Below are 26,153 nucleotides of genomic sequence, written 5' to 3'. Positions count from 1 at the left end.
AGAAAGATGTAATTAATATAGGGGAGTTAGTTGCACACTAAAGCATGGATTCCACACTGACCAAAGTCGTGGTATACTCATGGCATACCTGTCTCCTGCCGTGTCTAACTGTCCGTAAATGTAAGACACTTTGCCAAGACATCTACTGCCCTTGTGCCACCCCTATACTATGTCTAAAGTTTTTAATTTAGGAGGGCACCTGCCGCTGCCAGCCATGTCCATAAGTACTTGATGCTTCTAGCATTAATTAATCAGATGTACCCAGCTGGTGGCCTTGAAGATAGCTCGAGAGGCCCCCTGGGCATCGGCCCAAAGGGAAACTTCCTTGTAGGGTCTGTGGCCAGTCCACCCCTGCTTGCTCACTGTCAATACCAGTTTCATGTTTTTAATGTTTATGTTTATTCAGTAAAAAAAATTATAAATAACAGAAAGGGGTCCTTAAAGGGGTTGTCCGGGTTCAGAGCTGAACCTGGACATGCCCTTATTTTCACCCCGGCAGCCCTCCTGAGCCTGGCATCGGAGCATCTCATGCTCCGATGCGCTCCTGTGCCCTGCGCTAGATCGCGCAGGGCACAGGCTCTTGTGTTTACAATAACACACTGCCGGGCGGTAACTTCCGCCCAGCAGTGTGTTCGGTGACGTCACCGGCTCTGAGGGGCGGGCTTTAGCTCTGCCCTAGCCGTTTTACTGGCTAGGGCAGAGCCAAATCCCGCCCATCAGTGCCGGTGACGTCACCGGGGTTCCTGTCAGCCCCATAGAGAGCCCCGGTACGTCACCGGAACTCAGAAAAATGCCTTTGCCCTGCGCGATTTAGCGCAGGGCAAAGGAGAGCATCGGAGCATGAACTGCTCCGATGCTCATGTCAGGGGGGCTGCCGGGGGGGAAATGGAGGGCTGTCCAGGTTCAGCTCTGAACCTGGACAACCCCTTTAATAGTGTAATATGTTGACTATGGAATAATAGTATCAAATTCACATGAAGTAGGGTAGTTATGTAGCTATCACACTAGCCTAATTTGTGCTAGGTGATAGGCACAACTCTCTTGAAGGCTTTGATCACAAGAGTTCTGGTTTTGACCAACCTTTTTCTGAATAAAACCATCAGTTCCCCCTCTACTGGTAACTGTGAATGTGTGTTCACTGTATGCTGTCACTTTATAACAAGCAGTGTCCCTGTAATCTCCCTGTTAAACTAAAAATAACTTTACAGGCAAGAATGTTCTGCCAGGTTTGTTAAACAGCTAAAGAAAAATTACGTTGAAGCTATAGTTTATTGTCTAACATAGTAGGTTCACAGGTTTACTCTCCCCCCACGCGCGCACACACTTTTTTTTTTTTTTTTTTTCTTCATAGAATGCACTTAAAGAGGTTATGTCGTGATTGATGTGAAATCTGACATCATATAGTACATGACATTGCCTTTCTAACAAAACTAGAACCAGCCTTGTACCTCACATGGATCCAGAGATCTCCACATTCACTGCTCCAATTTCTCTGCTAGATTATCTTCAGCCTGGCAGCTCAGGAGATGTGTCCTTTCTGCTGCCGCTTCCATCTTGTAACTGCCACCGCTTCTAACAGAACATATGGGTGGTGGCAGTTGAAGATTTAAACTGAGCATGTTCAACCAGCTCTGTGAGGTGGACAAGAAATAAGGAAAAGAACAAACAGCAGGTGGCGCTATACAGATATATTTTATTGAATAGCTCAATTACATGCAATTAAAAAAAGTATTCAGATCCAGGTGCTGGTTTGAAAATGTAGAATGTTTTGTAACAACCAGGATCCAGGTATTGATGACTTATCCTCAGGATCAATATCTGATTGGTGGGGGTCTGGCAGTCTCCGGCTGGAAGCAACACTCCATTCAAAGTGTAGTGGCTGTGCGCAGTTCCCTGAGGGCATCTACTTTTAGGGGGACCTCCTGGGATGGGGAAACAAAGCCCAGGAGCAGAAGAGACGGATGGGTGGGAGGACTACTTGGGCAGAAAGGGTGGCTATTTTACTTAAGTTTTCAGTACACCACAGTTCTGCTGTTTGTCACAGGGAAAGGGAGATCCATTCATAACTCTCCATATATGGACAGAGCTATATATATATATATATATATTTTACAGTCGTAGCCAAAAGTTTTGAGAATTACATAAATATTGGAAAAGTTGCTGCTTAAGTTTCTATAATAGCAATTTGCATATTCTCTTGAATGTTATGAAGAGTGATCAGATGAATTGCATAGTCCTTCTTTGCCATGAAAATTAACTTAATCCCCCAAAAAAACTTTCCACTGCATTTTTATTGCTGTCATTAAAGGACCTGCTGAGATCATTTCAGTAATCGTCTTGTTAACTCAGGTGAGAATGGTGACGAGCACAAGGCTGGAGATCATTATGTCAGACTTGACCTGTTAAAAGGAGGGTGATGCTTGAAATCATTGTTCTTCCATTGTTAACCATGGTGACCTGCAAAGAAACGCATGCAGCCCTTCATTGCGTTGCATAAAAATGGCTTCACAGGCAAGGATATTGTGGCTACTAAGATTGCACCTCAATCAACAATTTATAGGATCATCAAGAACTTCAAGGAAAGAGGTTCAATTCTTGTTAACCCTTTCATGACCAAGGGTCATTGATGCCCCAGTGTCCAGGTCAAAATTTACAAATCTGACATGCGTCACTTTATGTGGTAATAGCTTTGGAACACTTTTACTTATCCACGCCATTCTGAGATTGTTTTCCCATGACACATTGTACATCATGATAGTCATATATTTCACCTTTATTTATGAAAAAATGCCAAATTTACCAAAAAGTTGGAAAAATTCACAATTTTCCAAATTTCTATTTCTCTGCTTCTAAAACAAAGTCATACCTAATAAAATATTTATTACTTTACATTCCCCATATGTCTACTTTATGTTGGCATCATTTTGGAAATGTCATTTTCTTTTTGTAGGACGTTAGAAGTTTAGAAGCAATTCTTACAATTTTTAAGAAAACTTCCAAAACCCACTTTTTAAGGACCAGTTCAGAAGTCATTTTGTGGGGCTTACAGAGTGGAAACCCCCATAAATGACCCCATTGTAGAAACTACACCCCTCAAGTTACTCAAAACTGATTTTACAAACTTTGTTAACCCTTTAGGCGTTCCACAAGAATTAAAAGAAAATGGAGATGACATTTCTAAATTTCACTTTTTTGGCAGATTTTCCATTTTTTATATTTTTTTTTTCTTTCTTACACTTTATGGGGCAATGTGACCCAAAAATTGGCTGTTTTGGAACAGTTTTCATTTATTTATTTTTACAGCGTTCATCTGAGGAGTTAGGTCATGTGATACTTTTATAGAGAAGATCGTTACGGACGTGGCAATACCTAATAATATGTTAACTTTTTCTTATTTATTTAAGTTTTGCACAATAATAGCATTTCTGAAACCCAAAAAATGATGTTTTAGTGTCTCTATAGTCTGAGAGCCGTAGCTTTTTTATTTTTTGGGCGATTGTCTTAAATAGGGTATCATTTTTTGCGGGACGAGGTGACTGTTTGGTACTATTTTGGGGGTCATACGCCTTTTTGATCGCTTGCTGTTGCACTTTTTGTGATGTAAGGTGACAAAAATGGCTTTATTTTTACACAGTTCTTATTTATTTATTTTTTTATGGTGTTTATCGGACGGGGTTTATCATGTGATATCTTTATAGAGACGGTCGTTACAGACGCGGTGATACCTAATATGTGTAGTTTTTTTATTTTTCATTTTTTATAGGAAAAGGCAATTAATTATTTTAATTTTACATTTTTATTTATTATTATTTTTTATTTTTTTTTATCAAGTCCCTCTTGGATCTTGAAGCTCCAGTGGGGCTGTACTATACTTTGCAATGCTCTTGCATTGCAAAGTGTAATACAATCAGATGCCCTGTAGGTGGCAACAGCGGACGCTTTTGCAAAGCTCAGCAGCCCCGATGGTGGAGAGAGGGAGCCCCCTCCCTCTATTAACCCCATGGATGCCGCTGCCGTCTGACACTCTGATGGTGGCTCAGGAATGGAGCCGCCGCCATCAAACACAGCAGGGAGGCAGACCGAACGCGGGGCAGCTCTGGAAGGGGGGAGGGTGTCACGGCCAGCAGGAGGAATGGAGGGGGCGGACTCGAGGAGGGGCACTGTGGACACAAGATGGGGCACAGATCGGGGGGGGCACGAGGACACTGTGATTTCAGGCTCTGATCTGCAGAGCGCAGATCAGAGCCTGAAACCGGCATTTTTTCACTGCCGCGATCCGATTGGTTAGTCTGCACAGACTAACCAATCGGATCGATTGCCGGCAAGGGGCCACTCTGATTGGTACCTTGCCGGCATTACTGCACTGTATGCTGTCCGTGACAGCATACAGGGCAGGGGCAGAAGCTTTAATTCAAGCGCTTTGCAGCGCTTGGATTAAAGAGCTGCCAGAACGTTTATATACGTGGTAGCTGCACGGGGTATGTGCAGCTATCACGTGTGTATATATATATATATATACGGATTGCGGTCGGGAATGGGTTAAGAAGGCTTCAGGGCGTCCAAGAAAGTCCAGCAAGCGCCAGGATCTTCTCCTAAAGGGGATTCGGCTGCGGGATCGGAGTGCCACCAGTGCAGAGCTTGCTCAGGAATGGCAGCAGGCAGCGCATCTGCACGCACAGTGAGGCGAAGACTTTTGGAAGATGGCCTGGTGTCAAGACGGGCAGCAAAGAAGCCACTTCTCTCCAAAAAAAACCCATCAGGGACAGATTGATCTTCTGCAGAAAATATGGTGAATGAACTGCTGAGGACTGGGGCAAAGTCATATTAACATAGTAACATAGTACATAAGGCCGAAAAAAATTAGTCCATCCAGTTCGGCCTGTCATCCTGCAAGTTGATCCAGAGGAAGGCAAAAAAAACCTGTGAGGTAGAAGCCAATTTTCCTCACTTTAGGGGAATAAAAATTCCTTCCCGACTCCAATCAGAATAAATCCCTGGATCAACGATCTCTCTCTAGTAGCTATAGCCTGCAATATTATTACGCTCCAGAAATACATCCAGGCCCCTCTTGAATTCCTTTATTGTATTCACCATCACCACCTCCTCAGGCAGAGAGTTCCATAGTCTCACTGCTCTTACCGTAAAGAATCCTCTTCTATGTTTGTGTACAAACCTTCTTTCCTCCAGATGCAGAGGATGTCCCCTCGTCACAGTCACCGTCCTGGGAATGAATAGATGATGGGATAGATCTCTGTACTGACCCCTGATATATTTATACATATTAATTAGATCTCCTCTCAGTCGTCTTTTTTTTCTAAAGCCAGAACTGTACACAGTACTCCATGTGTGGTCTGACTAATGATTTGTAAAGTGGCAGGACTATGTTCTCATCACGGGCATCTATGCCCCTTTTGATGCAACCCATTATGTTATTGGCCTTGGCAGCAGCTGCCTGACACTGTTTTTTGCAGCTTAGTTTGCTGTTTATTAAAATTCCTAGATCTTTTTCCATGTCAGTGTTACCGAGTGTTTTATCATTTAATAAGTACGGGTGACTTGCATTATTCCTTCCAATGTGCATAACTTTACATTTTTCAGTGTTAAACCTCATCTGCCACTTATCTGCCCAAGCCTCCAATCTATCCAGATCCCTCTGTAGTAGTATACTGTCCTCTTCAGTGTTAATTACTTTACACAGTGTAGTGTCATCTGCGAAAATTGATATTTTACTATGCAAGCCTTCTACAAGATCATTAATAAATATATTGAAGAGAATAGGGCCCAATACTGACCCCTGAGGTACTCCACTAGTGACAGTGACCCAATCTGAGTATGTACCATTAATAACTACCCTCTGTTTTCTATCATTGAGCCAGTTACTTACCCACTTACAGACGTTTTCTCCCAGTCCGAGCATTCTCATTTTATATACTAACCTTTTATGTGGTACAGTGTCAAATGCTTTGGAGAAGTCCAGATACACGACATCCATTGATTCGCCGCTGTCAAGTCTAGAACTTACCTCCTCATAGAAACGGATTAAATTTGTTTGACATGATCGATCCCTCACAAAGCCATGCTGATATGGCGTTATTTGCTTATTTCCGTTAAGATGCTCTAACATAGCATCTCTCAGAAAACCTTCAAACAGTTTACCCACAACAGATGTTAAACTTACCGGCCTATAGTTTCCAGGCTCTGTTTTTGGACCCTTTTTGAATATTGGCACCACATTTGCCATTCGCCAATCCTGTGGGACATTCCCTGTCAGTATAGAATCTGCAAATATCAGAAATAAGGGTCTGGCTATGACATTACTTAATTCCTTTAGGATACGGGGGTGTATGCCATCCAGTCCTGGCGATTTGTCTATTTTAATCTTTTTAAGTCGCTGTTGCACTTCTTCCTGGGTCAGACAGGACACTTTTAATGGGGAATTTATTTCAACATTCGGCATGTCATCTGACAGTTTATTTTCCTCAGTGAATACATTCTCCGATGAAGCCTCTTTCCGATTGTTTGGGGCATCGGGAAAAGGGCTTGTCCGGAGAAGAAAAGGTGAGCGCTACCATCAGTCCTGTGTCATGCCAACAGTAAAGCATCCTGAGACCATTCATGTGTGGGGTTGCTTCTCATCCAAGGGAGTGGGCTCACTCACAATTTTACCCAAAAACACAGCCATGAATAAAGAATGGTACCAAAACACCCTCCAACCGCAACTTCTTCCAACAATCCAACAACAGTTTGGTGAAAAACAATGCATTTTCCAGCACGATGGAGCACCGTGCCATAAGGCAAAAGTGATAACTAAGTGGCTCGGGGACCAAAACATTGACATTTTGGATCCATGGAAACTCCCCAGATCTTAATCCCATTGAGAACTTGTGGTCAATCCTCAAGAGGCGGGTGGACAAACAAAAACTCACAAATTCTGACAAACTCCAAGAAGTGATTATGAAAGAATGGGTTGCTATCAGTAAGGAATTGGCCCAGAAGTTGATTGAGAGCATGCCCAGTCGAATTGCATCGGCATCTGATCAGTAGGGCCCTGACACTCAGGACCCCGACGATCAGGTGTTAGAGAAGGCAGCGGTGCTCGCGGCCTTTTCTCTTCTTACCAAACACAGCACCGTACATTGTATAGAAGATGTGCTTGGTATCACAGCTCGCCCCATTCACTTGCCAACCACCTCATGTCTATATTCATCTGGCAATTTGGCACATAGCTCTGCATAGATGTTTTAAAACGTCTGTGCAGAGACTGCAGCTGCATGCTACCAGAGCGGAGAGACTGTTGTCAGTCCCAGCAGAACTCCCCATAGCGAAGACAGGGATGTTTTTTCACCGACCCTGCCTCCCTAACCGCTGTATACACAGCGCTGAATGAACACTGTGTACAGAGATCAGAAAGCAGCAATGCTGTTTTCTACGCCGCCCCAGTGATTGTGATTGCCGAAGACCAGGAGTCTGCACAAGCTGGTGGGTCTTGGCCAGATCAGCGTTGCAGTCTTGTATGACCTTATGGGGACATAACGTGTAAAGCTAAAGGGGTTGGCCCCTCTGTTAGCACTTATTAAAACTGTAAAGAAAGGTGGGAGATATTACACTTACTAATATATCTTCTTGAGCAGATCTGCCTGGTTTTCCTGCTATTGGCAGCCCCGTCCTGTCTCCTCCATCCCTGCAGGTGCCATGGAGGAGCTACCTCGTCCATGCCTGAAGGAGTGTGCTGCTGTCTGGGTCCTAAAGCACCCTGCTTGTATCACAGGTGGCTTCTGGCACTCATGGCTGTGCAGGGCTGGCAGGGGCTTAGCAGAGATACTTGTTAAAAGCTGAAATAAAGAAACTTTTGCAGGAGGAAGGGAGACTGTGAGGAGAAGCTGTGATGGCTGATCTGACTGCAGGCTCTGGCCCCTCTGTCTCTCCTGTAGTGAGAGGATCCTGCCAACATGTGAGGATGTAGCCGAGCCAGGAAGGTTCTGAGGACCACAAACTGTGAGGAATCCAAGTGTCTGTCCTGTTTATGGCCCCTCTGTTCTGTGTTCTTCTCACAGACATGATATTACAGCCAGACCAACAGTTCAGGAGCTTTAACCCTTTGTGACCTGTCAGTATGGCTGAGGTCAGTGATATCAGCAGCAGTCACTGGTTTTTATCTGTATAAATCTGTGCCCTCTCCTTCCTGCACTCTGTATATGGTAATATGTGACCCCCACCACTGCATATAGAGATCCCTGACCCCCTGTACACTGTATACAGTGATGTGACCCCCCCCCCACAACTGTATATACTGATATGTGACCCCCCACCATTGTATATAGAGATCCGTGACCTCCTGTACACTGTTTATAGTGATGTGTGACCCCCTGTACATTGTATATAGAGATGTCGGACTACGCTCGTTCCCCTTTTTTTCCCCAAGTGAAGGCCAGTCATATATTCATAGATGATTTTGCGGCTGTCAGCTGGGAAAAGGTTGTGTGATGATAGACAGGAGGCTCCTCGCTATGTGAGCAGATCGATTTGTATAAATGTATTCATCAGAGTTCTTGTGCAAAAAGGGTCTGTCCCCCCACTCAAAAGATCCCTCTCCTCCGGCAGTCCGTGCACCTAAACAGAAATCTCTGACAGCTCAGAGCCGCCGTGGATTTCTGGCTTCATTTGAGTCACGCCCCCTTTTTTTTTTTTCTTTTCTTTTAAAGGCGCAGTTAAAAAGTTGCAAACACATAGTTTGCCAGTTTTTAACGCCACTTGTCAGAAACAAGGAAATTGATGAATCTCCCTCTCTATTCATTCTGTCTATGGCTTACCCCCCTGCAGAAACATATGTGTGCGGTGGGTAGTAAACTCTCTTTACTGCTGGGACGGGGCGTTCCTTCTATTACTATGTCTGTATAGCTTACTGCTGGGACTGGGGCGTTCCTTATATTGCTATGTCTGTATAGCTTACTGCTGGGCCTGGGGCATTCCTTCTATTGCTGTGTCTGTACAGCTTACTAGTGGGACTGGGGTGTTCCTTCTATTGCTGTGTCTGTACAGCTTACTGCTGGGACTGGGGCATTCCTTTTATTGCTGTGTCTGTACAGCTTACTGCTGGGACTGCGGCGTTCCTTCTATTACTATGTCTGTATAGCTTACTTCTGGGACTGGGGCGTTCCTTATATTGCTATGTCTGTATAGCTTACTGCTGGGACTGGGCGTTCTTTCTATTACTATGTCTGTATAGCTTACTGCTGGGACTGGGGCGTTCCTTCTATTACTATGTCTGTACAGCTGTACCTCCCAACTTTTGAAAATCGCAAATATTTGCGGCACACATCACCGCGTTTTTTTTTTTTCTCATACCAGATCACTCCTATAACTCTGCCCAAAGCATAATTACTGACTCCGTCACAACTGCAGCAGCTGGGGATCAGTAAGTTCCTTTTTTTGCAGCATGTGGAGCTCCTGAGATTATTATTATTATTATTATTATTATTATTATTATTATATTTTTTTTTTTTTTTTTTACACTTCAATAGCCAATTAAATATTAGCAGAAAAATCACCGGATTATAGATATTTTAACCCCTTCCCAACATGTGAAATACTATTATGTCATGAAAGTCAGTGACTTCCCGCATTTTAACGTAATAGTACGTTATGGTGATCGGGCGGGCACCGGAGCAGTGCGCGCCTGATCACTGCAGGAGTCCGGCAGTCCCTGATAGCTGGGCCCCTGCTGTCTGCCGCCATTGCTGTTAACAGCGATGCCAGCATATTAACCCCTTCTATGCCGTGGTCAGCGCTGACATTGAAGGGGTTTGCTGCGGGTGAGGGAGCCCATCGAGTCTCTGCGCTGCTGTGGCAGGGCCCCGATAGGTGACAAGGCAGCCCGATGCTGTGCAGAGGCTCCCCAATGCCTTGCACAGCATCGGGACTTGCCTTCTACAGGTGCCGAGGAGATCCAGCTTCAGGTTGGTCTCCTAGGCAACCTGTTAGTGTATTATCTGAGTAATACACTAACAGGCAATGTATTACTACACAGATGTATTGTAATGCATTGCAGAGGGGATCAGACCCCCCAAAGTTGAAGTCCCAGAGTGGGACAGAAATAAAGTTTTAAAAAAAAAGTTCAAAAAAGTGTTTTTAATAAAAAAAGAAAGTTTCAAGTAAAAAAATAAAAAAAAGCCCCTTTCCCCAGATTTCATAATAAAAAATAGAAAAAAAAGAAGAAAAACACACATATTAGGTATCGCCGCATCTGTAACGACCGGCTCTATAAATATTTCACATGATCCACCCCGTCCAATAAACACCATGCATTTTTATTTATTTATAAAAACTGTCAAAAAAAAAAAAAGCTATTTTGGTCGCCTTACATCACAAAAAGTGCAACACCAAGTGATCAAAAAGGTACCAATAAAACTATCACCTCAAAATGAGACCCTACCTAAGACAATCGGTCAAAAAATAAAAAAACGATGGCTCTAAAACATAACTTTTTGGTTTAAAAAATGCTATTATTGTGTAAAACTTAAATAAATAAGAAAAAGTATACATATTAGGTATTGCCACGTCTTTAACGATCTGCTCTATAAAAATATCACATGACCTAACCCCTCAGGTGAATGCTGTAAAAATAAATAAATAAAAACTGCTAAAATAAATAAAAATTTGGTCACCTTGCCCCATAAAGTGTAATAATGAATGATCAAAAAATCATATGAACCCAAAAATGGTACCAATAAAACTGGCACCTTATCCCCTAGTTTCCAAAATGGGGTCACTTTTTGGGAGTTTCTACTGCAAGGGTTTATCAGGGGGACTTCAAATTGGACATGACATCTAAAAAACAGTCCAGCAAAATCTGCCCTCGAAAAAACATATGGCGTTCCTTTTCTTCTGCACCCTGCTGTGTGCCCTTACATCAGTTTACGGCCACATGTGGGGTGTTTCTGTAAACTGTTGAATAAATATTGAGTTTTGTTTGGCTGTTAACCCTTGATATGTTAAATAAAAAAATTGATTATCTGCTAAAAAAGTGAAATTTAGAAATTTAATCTCCATTTTCCTTTAATTCTTGTGGAACACTTAAAGTGTTAACAAAGTTTGTAAAATCAGTTTTGAGTAACTTGAAAGGTGCAGTTTCTACAATGGGGTCATTTATGGGGGGTTTCTACTATGTAAGCCTTTTTTTTTTCATAATTAAAGGTGAAATATATTGACTCAAATTTATGACTATCACAAAGTACAATGTGTCGCAAGAAAACAATCTCAGAATGGCTTGGATAAATAAGTGTCCTAAAGCTATTACCAGATAAAGTGACACATGTCAGATTTGTAAAAAATAACCTGGGCAGAAGGGCAAAAACTGGCCCGTGGTAGAAGGGGTTAAGGTCTAAATTGCACAAAATAATGAAGTTATGGTCTAATATACAGGTTATTAGTAATGGCTCTGGACATTTATGGCATCCAATAGGCTCTGCCATAGTTTTCTGATAGATGGGGGTAGGACCTACTCCTATCTCAAGGATGGGGCCCCTCCATAAATATGTGGCTTCTTCTCCATTCACTGCTATTAGAGTAATGAAAATAGTCTAGCCAATGTCTTCTCCATTTATTTATACTCACCTGATAAATCTTTTTATTTTTTATTTTTTTAATTCTACCACATTCCCTTTTTTAGTATCTTTTTTTTTAATTTTTATTTTTTTAATCTTCGACAACCCTTTTAGGCTTCCTATAAGCAAAGCTAACCGTTACAGCAAACAGGAGTAACGGGTAATATGACAAGTGCTCTAGGTGAGTAATACTTAAGGAATTCCATGAAGAGCAGAATGGCACTTCTGTGTGCTATTATTTACCCGCTAAAATAAAAAACTGGACCGTAAATCTTGCATAAGTCCTTGAGTTATGATTTTGTCAGGTTATTAAACTCTTAATAACCAGCTAAGTTTTTCAGTTTTGCCTCTCCATGTTTAAGCAGTGTGGGGATTCGCTCTGGTAGTTAGGACCGGCTCTTACTTCACCGAGGCCAGGAATGTCGTGACATACCTTCCATCCTATGATGATTGATTCCAGGTACTTTCTTACATACACCCCCCCCCCCCTTCCCCCTTTGTTCAACCCTGAGGGGGAATATGCCATACAGTATACCCGGGACAGGGCATCCGTGTTTCCCTGCAACCGACCTGCCCTGTGTTCCACTGAGAACTTAAAGTTCTGTAAGGACAGGAACCACCTGGTGACTCGGGCATTTCTCTCTTTTGCCTGGCTCATCCACTTGAGAGGGGAGTGGTCAGTCACCAGGCGGAACGTTCTCCCCAACAAATAGTAGCGGAGAGACTTGAGTGCCCACTTGATAGCCAGTCCACTATGCTATACCTGGTTTCGGCTGGGGTGAGCTTGCGGCTTAAAAAGACAACAGGATGCTCCTCCCCGTTGATTTCCTGAGAGAGTACAGCACTCAGGCCTACTTCGGAGGCATCTGTACCACGAACTCCCTATTGAAGTCGGGCATCACCAAAACTGGTGACCCGCACAGGGCTGACTTCAAAGTGGAAAAAGCCTCTTCCGCCCGCTCGTCCCAGTGAACCATCACTGATTTTCGTCCCTTCAAAAGCCCTGTCAAGGGCGCAGGCTATAGTGGCAAATTGGGGAACAAATCTCACGTAATAGCCCATCATTCCTAGGAACGACTTTACTTGTTTAGTGGTGACAGGTCGGGGCCAATTTCTTATCGCCTCTATTTTGTTTACCTACGGTTGGATCACTCTGCGACCAATGACATACCCCAGGTATTTTGTCTCCTCTAACCCTATCGCACATTTTTGGGGGTTAGCGGTTAATCCTGCTTTTCGAAGGGAGTCTACTACAGCCTGCACTTTGGGCAGGTGACTTTCCCACTCGGTACTGTGGATGACAATATCGTCCAGGTAAGCCGATGCGTACTGACTATGTGGTCACAGCACAACACCCATTAGCCTTTGGAAAGTGGCGGGGGCGCCATGCAGACCAAAGGGTAACAGCTTATACTGGTACAGCCCCTCTGGTGTGATGAAGGCCGTTTTCTCTTTGGCAGCCTCCGTTGAGTGTACCTGCCAATACCCTTTGGTGAGGTACCAAAACAGAAAAATACCAGGCTTGCCCTAACCTCTCAATCCGCTCATCCACCCGGGGCATAGGGTACACGTTGAACTTGGATACCTTGTTTAATTTTCGAAAATTGTTACAAAACCGCAACGTCCTGTCTGGTTTGGGTATCAGTACTATAGGGCTGGCCCACTCGCTTCTAGACTCCTCGATGACGTCTAGTTGCAGCATTAATTGTACTTCTTCAGAGATGGCCTGTAGCCGAGCCTCAGGTACCCAGTATGGTTTCAACTGAATTTGGCCTGAGGCTCAGTGACAGTGTCATGCTGGATTATGGAAGTGTGTCCAGGGAGGTCTGAGAACACATCTGTGTTCCTGCTGACGAAGTCCCTGGCCTCCTGAGTCTGTTTAGAGGAGAGGCTGTCAGCAATCTTCACTGTGGCAACCGCTTCCCTTACATCAGACTTAGGGGCGAGAACCTCTCCCCCTAGAAAACTCAGCGTCAGCACTGGTCTCCCTATCCTTCCACGGTTTGAGTAAATTCACATGTTACACCTGCTCCGGCTTCTGCAGCCCTGGCTGGTGTACCTTGTAGTTTACTTCTCCAGTACCTCGTAGGTACCTCTTCTAGTTCTTCTAGTACCTCGTAGGGTCCCTGCCACCTAGCCAGTAACTTGCTGTTCACTGTCAGTACCAGAACCCAATCTCCCAGGTCAAAGGGTTTCTTTCATGAGAAAAATCGTTATGTAGCTGACTGACATTAGCGATGTGCTAATATCAGCAGTACATAACCGTATGATTTATAACTCCCTGCCTGCCGCCGTTCCCTCAAAATAAAGACTTTTATAATATGCTAATGAGCCTCTAGGTGCTAGAGGGGCATTGCTGCAGCACCTAGGGGCTCCGTCTTCTCACCCTTTGGCACGCCCATGTACAGTTGATTGACGTCTGAGTTCTCCTCAGTGTCCCGTAAGTCCCGCACCTGCGCCATCCCGTTTAGTATTCGCGCAGGCGCAGTGAGTGAAGGCTGCTCTCCTGCTGTTGCCTTCCTTCAGCACAGGAGTCCAGCAGCACCTCCGCTTGAGTGACTCCCACTTCCACCTGGCACAAGTGGTCTAGCGCCTCCTGGGTACCTGTGGCACACAGTTTCCTATTATATTGCGATTGTCGGTAACCACAATTAGTGTCCGTGGGCTCAACCCGATGAGGGCACTCAGCCCTGGTGTGGCCAGGTTCCTGACACCGCCAGCAGATTAACTGGGTCCCATAGGTGGAACCTCCCGGGGGGTGGTTTCATTGGCTGATACCGGTGGGCCTGGGGTGGGGAGTTCTGGAGTTTGCCTGCCCTGTTCCCAAAAGAATAACCCTTGAGATTCTTGGTGGCCTCATAGCGCTCCACCATTTTCAGGAAATACCTGACCGATCCAGTGCTGTCAGCTAATAGTCTATCCAGCATAGCCGTGGTACTTGGCACATCAGGCTGTAGCCACTTTTGCAAAAGGTGTAGTAAGTCATAATATTGGGGTCTCGCGGGCACAGCCGGCATAAACTCCCACTGATGTACCCGCTGGACCCGGACCAACACATTCACCCCCATTCTTGCCAAAATCTCACCCTTTACCTTCGGGCAGTCGGCCGATTGATCGTCCGGCAAGTCGAAATACACCCGCTGGGACCTCAGCCCACTAGTCTTGGGGCAGCTTTTCCCTGGTGGCCACTTTTTCATACATTGCCAGGTAGGTTTCGATGTCGTCTGCGGGTGTCATCTTATGGATCGCTGCACGGACTGCTTTCCGGGCATCGTGGACGCTTGGGGTTGCTCCTGCTGTCTGCAAAGCCATCACGTGTTGTAGCAGCAACTGGTTGGTCTCTTGCTGCTGCTTATTAGCCTGCTGTTGGTGCAGGTTGGTCTCTCTCTGCAAATTATCCTAAGAGGGCCTTCACAACAGCCTCCATTTTGTCGTGGGACACAACTGATTTGATGTACGACATACAACTATGCCCAAAAATGCAAGCCCAAAAATATATCGGCGTTCACGCCAACCTCACTGCGCTTGCCCGCATCCTCCACCAATTGTGGGGATTCGCTCTGGTAGTTAGGACTAGCGGATGCAGTATAAAGGCAAAGTACACAGTTCTTGAATCAAACAGCGGTGTTTAGGTGTTTATTTACACATTGGTGTATCACAAAACGCAGGTGGCTTGGTGTTTGTTCATACACAACGAAAGTCCATAAACCTTAAGTCACCTTTTTCTCCTGGGTGTTAATTCAATCCCTGTTAGCCATTCAGCCTCATCAAGTCCATAAGTGTTCGCCTTTAGAGGGGCCTGAGTCCTCCAGCCCGGCTCAAACCTCAAATCCCAGCACAGCCCTCAGTTCACAGCACACAGACTTCTGAGCTTCACTGTCAGAGGAAGGTAAATCCACACACCTGGCAGTGCTGGCTGGTTTTTATGCCTGGCAAAACCCGGCATGGAACATGGGGAGTAGTCACCCACCCAGAACTTTGACTAATCCCAGTAAGAGCCGTCCCGGATCAGCTATAACGGCCATGCTAAATCTTTAGGTGTCAATTAGCAATAGTTGCTGCTGACACATAAAATACCGGCTCTTACTTCACCGAGGCCAGAAACCTTACAGTGGATATAAAAAGTCTACACACCCCTGTTAAAATGTCAGGTTTCTGTAATGTAAAAAAAAAAGAGACACAGATAAATAATTTCAGAACTTTTCCACCTTTTAATGTGACCTATAAACTTTACCACTCAATTGAAAAACAAACTGAAATCTTTTAGTTGGAGGGAAGAAAACAAAAAATAAAATAAAAATAATGTGCACACCCTCTTATAACTGGGGTTGTAGCTGTGTTAAGAATTAAGCAATCACATTCAAAATCATGTTAAATAGGAGTCTGCATACACCTGTCATCATTTAAAATGCCTCTGATTAACCCCAAATAAAGCTCAGCTGCTCTAGTTGGTCTTTCCTGAAATTGTCTCATCCCACAGAAAAAGCCATGGTACACAGAGGGCTTCCAAAGCATCAGAAGGCTCTCATTGTTAAAAGGTATCAGTCAGGAGAAGGGTACAAAATAATTTCCAAGCCATTAGATATAACATGGAACACAGTGAAGACTGTCAACATCAAGTGGAGAAAATATGGCAGAACAGTGACATTACCTGGACAAGGACAAGAACTGGATGTCCCTCCAAAATTGATGAAAAGACGAGAGGAAAACTGGTTTGGGAGGCTACCCAGAGGCCTACAGAAACAATAAAGGAGCTGCAGGAATATCTAGCAAATACTGGCTGTGTGGTACATGTGACAACAATCTCCCGTATTCTTCATATGTCTAGGCTATGGGGTAGAGTGGGAAGATGAAAGCCTTTTCAAAAACACATCTGAAGTCTCCCAAAAGCATGTGGGAAAAGGTGTTATGGTCTGATGAAACCAATGTTGAACTTTTTGCCCATAATTCCAAAAGATATGTTTGGCCCAAAAACAACACTGCACATTACGAAAAGAACACCATACCCACAGTGAAGCATGGTGGTTGCATCATCATGCTTTGGGACTGTTTTTCTTCAGCTGGAATTTGGGGGCCTTAGTTAAAAGGAACCTGTCACTGGGATTTTGGGTATAGAGCTGAGGACATGGGTTGCTAGATGGCCTGAGATCAGTCAGAGCTTGAAAATATGACTCTTCTCTGGTCACACAAGTAAGATATGACTCTTATGTTAATTTGCATATGTATCAAATTGTTTTTTTTTTTTTACACAATAAATGCACAGAGAGCTATGGGGACTGGGTATTGCAGATGTGCTAGTGGCCATCTAGCAACCCATGTCCTCAGCTCTATACCCAAAATCCCGGTGACAGGTTCCCTTTAAGCTAGAGGGAATTATGAACAGTTCCAAATACCAGTCAATAATGGCACAAAACCTTAAGGCTTCTGCTAGAAGGCTGAACACGAAGAGGAACTTCATCTTTTAGCATGACAACGACCCAAAGCAACAAAGGAATGGCTTCAGCAGACGAAGATGAACGTTTTGGAATGGCCCAGCCAGAGCCCAGACCTGAATCCGATTGAAAAGCTGTAAGGTGATCTGAAATGGGCTGTGCACAGGAGATGCCCTTGCAATCTGACAGATTTGGAGTGTTTTTGCAAAGAAGAGTGGGCAAATCTTGCCAAGTCAAAATGTGCCATGCTGATAGACTCCTACCCAACAAGACTGAGTGCTGGAATAAAATCAAAAGGTGCTTTAACAATTAGTTTAAGGGTGTGCACACTTATGCAACCATATTATTTTTATATTTTTTTCTTCCCTCTACCTAAAAGATTTCAGTTTTTTTTTTTTTTTTAAATTGAGTTGTACAGTGTATAGGTCACATTAAAGGTGGATAAAGTTCTGAAATGATTTATCATTGTCTCCATTTTTTTACATCACAGAAATCTGACATTTTAACAGCGGTGTGTAGACTTTTTATATCCACTGTACCATCCACAGTGATTCCAGGTACAATCCTACAGCAGCCTTTAACTTTTTTTGATTTTTCACTGACATGGCTGTACAGAGGTCGCACTACATTTTTTCTGGAAGAGTAAAAATACTCCTCTTACCTGAAAATTGCAGTTATTCATACGTAGTGCTACATAACATTAAGGGGTTGCTATTCATGCAGGAAAACCATTACTAGTCTCCGCTATAATGTCTTCCATGCAGTAATAGCAAATTTTGAAAATTTTACCTTTCTTTAAGGGTACCTGCTTTTATAGACCCTTGAGACTCTATTAACACTTATATCAACATAAGGTCATCTAGAAAAACAGCAGGTACATCGTCTTTTCTCAGCAGAGGCTCCGTTCCCACCATGCTGTCCCTGGCACTTCGTGAGCAGTCAGCAGTGGCGTGTGCTCCCTGTTTTCATAATAACGGAAACATTGTGTGTTCAGTGCGCGGGAGAAGGGGGTTGTGAAAGGAGCAGCCAATGGCACGGCAGCCCACTGATACTAGCAAATCAGCAGCCTCCTACCTAATTACAAAGCTCTGTACTGTGTGGAGCTCTGTTATTGGAGCTTTCAGGCACCAGCAGTATGCTGTGCTGCCTGTGCCGTTCACAGCTCTCAGTGCTCTCATGAATGGCAGTGAAATCATCAAGCTTATTTTTTAGGGAGCAAAACTGCTTGTACAGGCGTTCTTGCGACCTCTGTGGCTTTATAATGCATAGTTTCGTGTGAGAGAAATTGCGTCGCTCCTGATGCTCGCACAGGAGGGATGCTAGTGAGGTTCATTACCATGCGGGCATCAGAAGCAATGCAGGTGCTGAGGAGCGAGGCAAGTATAACCTGTGTGAGGGGCCTGGGCATTTTGGGGAGCATTTTAGGGGTTGGATAACCTCTTTAAGGTTGAATTTTTTTTTAAATATATAATCGAAACGAAATTATTTTAAATTTCTATACTTTGTATTCTATGGCACAAGACTGCGGTTAGGGCAACACTATTGTTCCCCTTCAGCAGGATTACTGAACTTACAGCCCTGGGGTCCCTTCTAGATCCCCAGGGCTTACTGCTTATGCAGTTTCCTATCAAATCACTTGGACCTAATCAGAGGGGGAAATCACCTTTTGATCATGCTGTGGTCACCAACTGCAGCAATCAAAGGGTTAATAGTTCAGCCTAGAGCTACCTCTGATCCTGGTTGTAGAGTAAAAGGCAGTGCTGAGAGCTGGAGATGTTGGTTACAGTTCATTTGTAGAGCAAGGGTCCTCACTGAGGCCCTTTGCTTCCTCTCCTCTAGAGCGGCGACTACAAAAGACAGTGGGTGGTCCAAGTGGTTAAAACACTTTCCAACTGGTTAATTACTCTAGGAGCGGTGGATGAAGAACACACTTTAATGTCTAGCTTTCCTAGAATGCAAACTGGCAAATCGTCGTGTTTCAGTCAATCTGCACAACTTGGCAATTTTACCAATACAGGGGTCTAGTAATAATGAAACTTTGACTTGTGGTTCAATTCTTCATTGTTGTCAAAATCTCTGTTTGCTGTCTGAAACGGGGAACATTCCTCAGACCATTCTCATTTAGCTACAAGGGCCAAAGTCCCGTAGAGATCTAGTCCTGCTCCAGTATGCATGCTAAGTGATTCTAGGTAAATTAGACAGCCTGGACTCCAAGCTGACTATTTCCTGGCCAGAGTTCTTTTGTAGCTTATTAAATAAAGCTTTAGCTTCATGAAGAAAAGTTTCCTACCATTTTTCTATTATAGAGTCTGAGCAACTGCTGTACAGCTGAAACTCGAAAAATTAGAATATTGTGCAAAAGTCCATTTATTTCAGTAATGCAACTCAAAAGCAATTGCATAAATGCAACTTAACCCCTTAGGGACATAGCCTTATTTCACCTTAAGGACCAGGCCATTTTTTGCAAATCTGACCAGTGTCACTTTAAGTTCTGATAACTTTAAAATGCTTTGACTTATCCAGGCCATTCTGAGATTGTTTTTTCGTCACATATTGTACTTCATGACACTGGTAAAATGAAGTAAAAAAAAAGAAAAAAAAATTTAGCATTAAAAAAAATACCTAATTTACAAAAAAATTTGAAAAATTTGCAAAAGTTTGTTTCTCTACTTCTGTAATACATAGTAAATACCCCAAAAAATGTTGATGAATTTACATTCCCCATATGTCTACTTCATGTTTGAATTATTTTGGGAATGATATTTTATTTTTTGGGGATGTTACAAGGCTTAGAAGTTTAGAAGCAAATCTTGAAATTTTTCAGAAATTTACAAAACCCAATTTTTAGGGACCACTACAGGTCTGAAGTCACTTTGCGAGGCTTACATAATAGAAACCACCCAAAAATGACCCCATTCTAGAAACGTAGGTCACGGACAAATCTAATTTCCCCTCGAGAACAGGGAAACAGAAAAAGAGAGAGCTCACAATAGTGTAGTATGTTCAACCGTATAAGAATATCAAAGTGAGAAATATCCAAACTCACCTTATAGGGTTGTGCTCCGGCAGGCACAACTCTACTGTAGACTTAATGCTGCGTCGGCGCGAAATCACTAGTGGAAGCGGTCTTTATAGATGTATTCTTCTTTTAATCAGAAACAATGCGTTTCGGGGATAAAAGACTCCCCTTCATCAGGTTTCACAAACATATAACAAATATTACAGCAGGATAATATTTATAGGTAAATTCTTGTAGGAGGAGCCATCCCCAGGTGTCATCCAAACATGCAGGCCTTCTTGGCATACATAACATTAGGTGGAAATAGTTAACTGTTTACAGTACTGGGTATTACAGCTAGAATCGCATCTTTATTTAACTCAAATTCACAGCCGATTGTTTAATCGGAGATGACATGTAATTCCCGGTCATGTGATCGCTAGTACAAGCGTCACATGACTCGGGAGTCCGGAAGTGCTGACTGCCTCAGCGCCGCTCTCATCTGGCCAACGGGGGCGGGCGGAAGTGGCAATGCTAAGATCGTTCTGGCAGCGCATGCTCACACAGAAGATCTGAGCCGGCGGCTGGAGTCAATAGCAGGGGGTATCACATGATCGCAAATGTGCGGTTATGTGACCTGTCATCTTGCAGCACGAACGTTATTAGACACTGTGGATCTGTATATTTTCCATAGACATAGGGCTAGTTTCCAACCTATTTAGGACAATCCTTAGTCTCTATGTATATGAAAAACATATAAAGAGAGGGGAGAATATATATAGCAGCCTATTTTATAGATCATAAAATATTTTCCATAGATAGATATAGGATTGGTTCCAACCTATTTTGGACAATCTTTAGTAGCTATGTATATAAAAAACATATAAAAAAAGGGGGAGAGTGTATATAGCAGCCAATAGATCATAAAATATTTAATACAATTCAAATGAATCATATAAAATTATAATAAAAAAGACAAATTGAATAGATTTATAATAAAAAAGGGGGTTAAGTCCATATATATCTGTAATACGGACAATATAAAATTGTGATATATATATATATATAGACTTTTGTTTATTTATATCCTTTCTTTTTATAGATTGATTTCAAAGGTCTCATTGAGCCCATACGGATTGAGGCTATTGAGTTTAAATATCCAATACATCTCCCGACGTCTGATGTATTGGACGTCTGTTTGGAGATGTATTGGAATGAGTTCAATCGGTGTTATAGTGAACCCTACGGTATTGCCATCATGGTGTTCCGCCGCATGTCTAGAAACACTGTGTTTCATATATCTTTTTGGGATTTTCGAGCGATGTGTGTTAAAACGTTTGCGTAGGGTTTGTATTGTGCGGCCTACGTATTGTAGGTGACAGGGGCACTCTAGTAGATAAATAACATAGTTGGAGTTGCAGGTCAGGTGATATTGAATTTGGAATAATTCCCCGTTGCTCTTGCTATGAAAAGATGATCGTTGATTAATGCTATTACAGCAGAGGCATCTTGAATGACCGCATTTAAAACTTCCTTTGGGGGCCTCAGTATCCTTATCACTAGCTTGGAGCTAGGATGTTTTTCAGAGTTTTGGCTCTTCTGTATGTAAATTTAGGGTTCTCCGGAATAATTTGGCTAAGTATGGGATCTCTTTTAAGGATATGCCAGTGTTTCCCCAGTGTCGCCTTAATGGCGTTATAATTTTGGTTATAAGTTGTTATGAAGTTATAACAATACGAGCTGGTATCATTTTTATCCTCTCTTTTTTGAGGGGGGGGGGGGGGGGGCTAGGCTTTCTAATTGGGTTAGCTTATTCGCTTTTTCTCTGGCACCAACAATGATGTTACTAGGGTACCCCTTTTGGTTAAACCGGGATGTCAGAATATTGCATTGATCCGTTTAAATTGGCTAAAGGGGACATTTGACTTCCACTTTCTGTAATGTGTACTGCCAAAGTCAAGATAGCTGTTGCTATCTACCTTTTTTTAAAGAAGGTTCGTGTTTTAATTTCATTATTCAGGATGAAAATTTCTAGATCCAAGAATTCAGTTTTTGTTTTGTCATATGTGCCTGTAAATTTAATACCCCAGTTGTTGGTATTTAGATGAGATAGATTAGATGAGAAATTCCTCTATTGTGGATTGTTCACCATCCCAGATGAAGATCAAGTCATCGATTGTATCTTTTAAAGTAAATGATGTTTTTGTGCCAGAACTTGGTTTGGTATATGAAGCATTCTTCAAACCTACCCATAAACAGATTTGCGAAGCTTGGCGCGAAACGCGTCCCCATCGCAGTGCCCCGTATCTGTTTATAGGTCTGGTCCTGAAAAGAGAATATATTGTGGGTGAGGATAAATTCCATGCCTTTGCTGATAAAGATTTTTTTGCTCTAAAGGCATTCCTAGATCATTGTTTAGAAAGGCAGACACACATTCCAATCCTAGATTGTGTGGTATATTCGTATATAGAGCTGATATATCTAAAGTTAACCAATGATAGTTTCCTTTCCACTTGATAATTTTTAGGGATGTTATTAGTGATGCGGAGTCTTTGAGATGTGATTTAAATTTTTGAACGTATTTTTGGAGGTGTACATCAATGTAGTGGGAGAGGTTTCTGGTCAGAGTGGACACCCCAGAGATTATCGGTCTACCGGGGGGATTTATTAGGGCCTTGTGTATTTTAAGCAGATGGTAAATTTACAGGCACATATGACAAAACAAAAACTGAATTCTTGGATCTAGAAATTTTCATCCTGAATAATGAAATTAAAACACAAACTTTCTTTAAAAAGGTAGATAGCAACAGCTTGACTTTGGCAGTACACATTACAGAAAGTGGAAGTCAAATGTCCCCTTTAGCCAATTTAAACGGATCCGCAGAAATTGCACATTAGATTCAGACTTTAACTTACAATGCAATATTCTGACATCCCGGTTTAACCAAAAGGGGTACCCTAGTAACATCATTGTTGGTGCCAGAGAAAAAGCGAATAAGCTAACCCACTTAGAAAGCCTAGCCCCCCCCCTCAAAAAAGAGAGGATAAAATGATACCAGCTCGTATTGTTATAACTTCATAACAACTTATAACCAAAATCATAACGCCATTAAGGCGACACTGGGGAAACACTGGCATATCCTTAAAAGAGATCCCAAACAGACGTCCAAATTATTCCGGAGAACCCTAAATTTACATACAGAAGAGCCAAAACTCTGAAAAACATCCTAGCTCCGAGCAAAATGAGACCAACAACACATCCCGCTAATGATAAGGATACTGAGGCCCCCAAAGGAAGTTTTAAATGCGGTCATTCAAGATGCCTCTGCTGTAATAGCATTAATCAACGATCATCTTTTCATAGAAAGAGCAACGGGGAATTATTCCAAATTCAATATCACCTGACCTGCAACTCCAACTATGTTATTTATCTACTAGAGTGCCCCTGTCACCTACAATACGTAGGCCGCACAATACAAACCCATGCGGCGGAACACCATGATGGCAATACCGTAGGGTTCACTATAACACCGATTGAACTCATTCCAATACATCTCCAAACAGACGTCCAATACATCAGACGTCGGGAGATGTATTGGATTTTTAAACTCAATAGCCTCAATCCGTATGGGCTCAATGAGACCTTTGAAATCAATCTATAAAACGAAAGGATATAAATAAACAATAGTCTTTTGAGAATTTTTTTATATATATATATATATATATATATATATATTAAAAAAAAATTTTTTTTTTATTTTTTTTATATTGTCCGTACTACAGATATATATATGGACTTAACCCCCCTTTTTATTATAAATCTATTCAATTTGTCTTTTTTATTATTATAATTTTATATGATTCATTTGAATTTTATGAAATATTTTATGATCTATTGGCTGCTATATACACTCTCCCCCTTTTTTTAATATGTTTTTTATATACATGGCTACTAAAGAAAATATTTTATGATCTATAAAATAGGTTGCTATATATATTCTCCCCTCTCTTTATATGTTTTTCATATACATAGAGACTAAAGGATTGTCCTAAATAGGTTGGAAACTAGCTCCTATGTCTATGGAAAATATACAGATCCACAGTGTCTAATAACGTTCGTGCTGCAAGATGACAGGTCACATGACCGCACATTTGCGATCATGTGATACCCCCTGCTATTGACTCCAGCCGCCGGCTCAGATCTTCTGTGTGAGCATGCGCTGCCAGAACGATCTTGGCATTGCCACTTCCGCCCGCCCCCGTTGGCCAGATGAGAGCGGCGCTGAGGCAGTCAGCACTTTCGGACTCCCGAGTCATGTGACGCTTGTACTAGCGATCACATGACCGGGAATTACATGTTATTTCTGATTAAACAATCGGCTGTGAATTTGAATTAAATAAAGATGTGATTCTAGCTGTAATACCCAGTACTGTAAACAGTTAACTATTTCCACCTAATGTTATGTATGCCAAGAAGGCCTGCATGTTTGGATGACACCTGGGGATGGCTCCTCCTACAAGAATTTACCTATAAATATTATCCTGCTGTAATATTTGTTATATGTTTGTGAAACCTGATGAAGGGGAGTCTTTGATCCCCGAAACGCGTTTTCTGATTAAAAGAAGAATACATCTATAAGACCGCTCCCATTCTAGAAACTACACCCCTCAAGGTATTCAAAACTGATTTTACAAACCTCGTTAACTGTTTAGGTGTTGCACAAGAGTTATTGGCAAATGAGGATGAAATTTGAGAATTTCATTTATTTTGCCTAATTTTCAATTTTAACCCATTTTTTTCACTAACAAAGCAAGGGTTAACAGCCAAACAAGACTGTATCTTTATTGCCCTGACTCTGCCGTTTACAGAAACACCCCATATGTGGCCGTAAACTACCGTACGGCCAAACAGCGGGGCGTAGAGTGAAAGGTGCGCCATTTGGTTTTTGGAAGGCAGATTTTGCTGGACTGGTTTTTTTGACACCATGTCCCATTTGAAGCCCCCTGATGCACCCCTAGAGTAGAAACTCCAAAAAAGTGACCCCATTTTAGAAACTACGGGATAGGGTGGCGCGGACGCGGCGATACCAAACATGTGTAGGGAATTTTATTTTTTTCATCCACAGAACTCATTGTGCCAGCTGCACAAACAGGCGCTCCACAAACATTGCATCAGCGCTGAGCAGTGAATAAATTAGCAGTGGGGCGGTGCTGGGCTCCGAAGTAATGGGAGCAGCTGGGCTCCAACGGCCGGAGGGACAGCCCCTTGGGCTCCTTATTGAAGTACTTTGCATATTAATAAAAGCGGTTTTGTAGACAAATTACACAGGGCAGTAATACTATTATATTTTAATGTAAATCGTGGAGACTAAAGTGGTGATGTTAATAGCCCAGTAAGTGAAATCCAGGTGACAGTGTCCCTTTAAGTCAATAGTCCTTATAGTTTTTAGAACTAACAAAAATTATAATCACATTTGGGAGATTGTGTCGCTGTTTTAGGTTATTATTTATATTCTGGGTAAACCAATCAGTGTTTTTATGCCCAGCAAGTGTGTTCGGTGATGTCACTCACTCTTATGGCCAGGCTTTAGCGCTGCCCTAGCCTCCGGCTGGCAGCCCTATGGAGAGCCTGGTTCGCCACCGGAACTCTAGAAAATGCCTTTGCCCTGCGCGATTTAGTGCAGAGCAAATGAGAACAATGGAGCATGAACTGTTTTGTGACGCTCTGAGCTGTGATTGGACAGCGCTACAGCCAGGGAGAAGGAGACTCCCATTGAGAAACCCTGGCGTCTCCTCCTCCCTGTTCCGATGCTCAGTATTAGCATACTAAGCAGGAGAAATCCGGCGGGGAACAGTGGGGCGTAAGAGGCAAAATTAAAATAATCAAGCAGGGTGGCAGCATCAGCGGGGGGTACCCCGCAAGTACAGGTATATATCTCCCTTTAATAAAATTGGTTTTTGACTGTCCTTTGCCTGGAATAGTAGGTGTACCTGGCTGAGTAGTTATCACTGCACTGTTCTGCTTGGCCATTCTCTGTTGCATAATGTTTGTGTCCAATTGCATTTGGATGAACTGGGTTTCTGTGTAAATGGCTTCTGCTTATTTTGTGGAGTGGCCAA

General features: G+C 42.7%; 1 protein-coding gene across 1 annotated transcript in view; it reads left to right on the top strand.

Annotated features, from left to right (window-relative positions):
- The window catches only part of GRK6 (G protein-coupled receptor kinase 6), an 80,763-nt gene that overhangs the window by 9,168 nt on the left and 45,442 nt on the right, over window positions 1-26,153 (top strand). The gene's annotated exons all lie outside the window — the stretch shown is intronic.

This window comes from Bufo gargarizans, chromosome 2 (assembly GCF_014858855.1).
Source record: "Bufo gargarizans isolate SCDJY-AF-19 chromosome 2, ASM1485885v1, whole genome shotgun sequence".
Classification (NCBI taxonomy): Eukaryota; Metazoa; Chordata; class Amphibia; order Anura; family Bufonidae; genus Bufo; species Bufo gargarizans.
The sequence above is the reverse complement of the archived record's forward strand: the minus strand, read 5'-3'. Positions and strand labels throughout refer to the sequence as shown.